General features: G+C 37.8%; 1 non-coding gene across 1 annotated transcript; it reads left to right on the top strand.

Moving 5' to 3' along the window:
* Window positions 1-246: 246 nt before the first annotated feature.
* On the top strand, window positions 247-318 carry TRNAE-UUC. Its single transcript has one exon. It is a non-coding gene; the product is annotated as a tRNA-Glu (tRNA).
* Window positions 319-1,590: the final 1,272 nt, after the last annotated feature.

Here is a 1,590-nt window from a genome sequence, read left to right as displayed (position 1 = left end):
CAGTCAAGACCCCCAGATCTTTATCCACCCAGACCCCTCCGGTGGGTGTCCCGAGCTCAAATACGACAAAACAAACTCCCCAAAAGTTATAAATAAAAAGACACACCCTAGAGGGGTAAGAGATGTCTGTATTTCATGTAACTTACCAGTGATTAGTATTAAGAACATATTCAGAAATTTGACAAATCAAAAGCAAAAAAGGGAGAGAGAGAGAAATAACCCAATAGAAAATTGAACAGAAGGAATTCCCTGGTGGTCCAGTGGCTAGGACTCAGCACTTTCACTGCTGTGATCCAGGTTCAATCCCTGGACAGGGAACTAAGCTCCCACAGGCTGCGGCTCTGCTGGGAGAGCAACCAGGTCCGTATGTACTGTAAAACCCACTCACTATAAGTGGACAATGCAGTGAACTCACAGAGTTGTGCGGCCATCACCACAATCCAGTTTTAAAACATTTTTTCACCCCAAAAGTGTCCCTTATGACCTTGTATACAAAACCGTCATTTCTATCCTCAGTCCCCGACAACCACTAACCTACCAACTGTCTTTCTAGATTTGCCTTTTCTGGACATTTCATATCGATGGAACCACACAATACATGGTCTTATGCATCTGGCTTCTTTTGCTTAGTGTAACATTTTTGATATTATGTCTTTGATGTTGATCTATGCCATAATGTGTATCAGTAGTTTTTTCTTTTTATGGCTGAGTAATATTCCATTGTATGGATCGATCATGGTTTGTTCATCCACTTATCAGTTGATGGACATTTAAATTGCTTCCAGCCTTTGTCTTTCATCAATAATACTGTTATGAATAGTCACATACAAATCCTTTTGTGGATATATATTTTCTCCTGGGTAGAAGATACCGAGAAGAGAAATTACTGGGTCACATAGTCAATTTACTTGTAACTGGTTAACTGTTTCCTAAAGTGGCTGCACTATTTTACATGCTTAAAAATAGTGACTGTTAATCTGCCTTCTGCACCTCCTCCCATCTCTATGAATGAATTAATTACTTTGACTGAGTTGCACAGCTTGTGGGATCAGCAATGAAAGTGTGGAGTCCTAACCACTGGACTGCCAGGAAATTCCCTCTTCTATCTCTTTTAATCTAGAATTGACTCTGTCTTCCCAATTATTTTCATGACATTTAGCTTTTTAAGAGACACAGTCAGTTGTATTGTATAATCTCCCTCATTCTAGATCTGTCTTTTTGTGATGCTGTTTAATTTATCCCTTCTACTTCTAGGAACTGGAAATAAGACCCAAAGACTTGATTACATTCAGTTCACATTATTTGGCAAGTGGTAATATATATATCATATTGTATCTCATCAGGAGGCACATAATATCTGATTGTCCTACTCTTAGTGGTTGTGAAATTGATCCTTGGGTTGGGATGGTAAAAGCCAGATCTCTCCATTTTACATATTTTTGTCCTTGGCAATTAGCAAATAATCTGTAGGATAATTCTATGCCTATTGCCAAAAATTGAGAGGGAGAAGGTATTTTAGATAACTTACAAAATATTAAGACACAAGCTGACAATTAAAATTTTAAATATAAAGTTTTAAAGATCAATATG

The sequence above is a fragment of the Cervus elaphus genome, chromosome 27 (assembly GCF_910594005.1).
Source record: "Cervus elaphus chromosome 27, mCerEla1.1, whole genome shotgun sequence".
Classification (NCBI taxonomy): domain Eukaryota; kingdom Metazoa; phylum Chordata; class Mammalia; order Artiodactyla; family Cervidae; genus Cervus; species Cervus elaphus.
The sequence above is the reverse complement of the archived record's forward strand: the minus strand, read 5'-3'. Positions and strand labels throughout refer to the sequence as shown.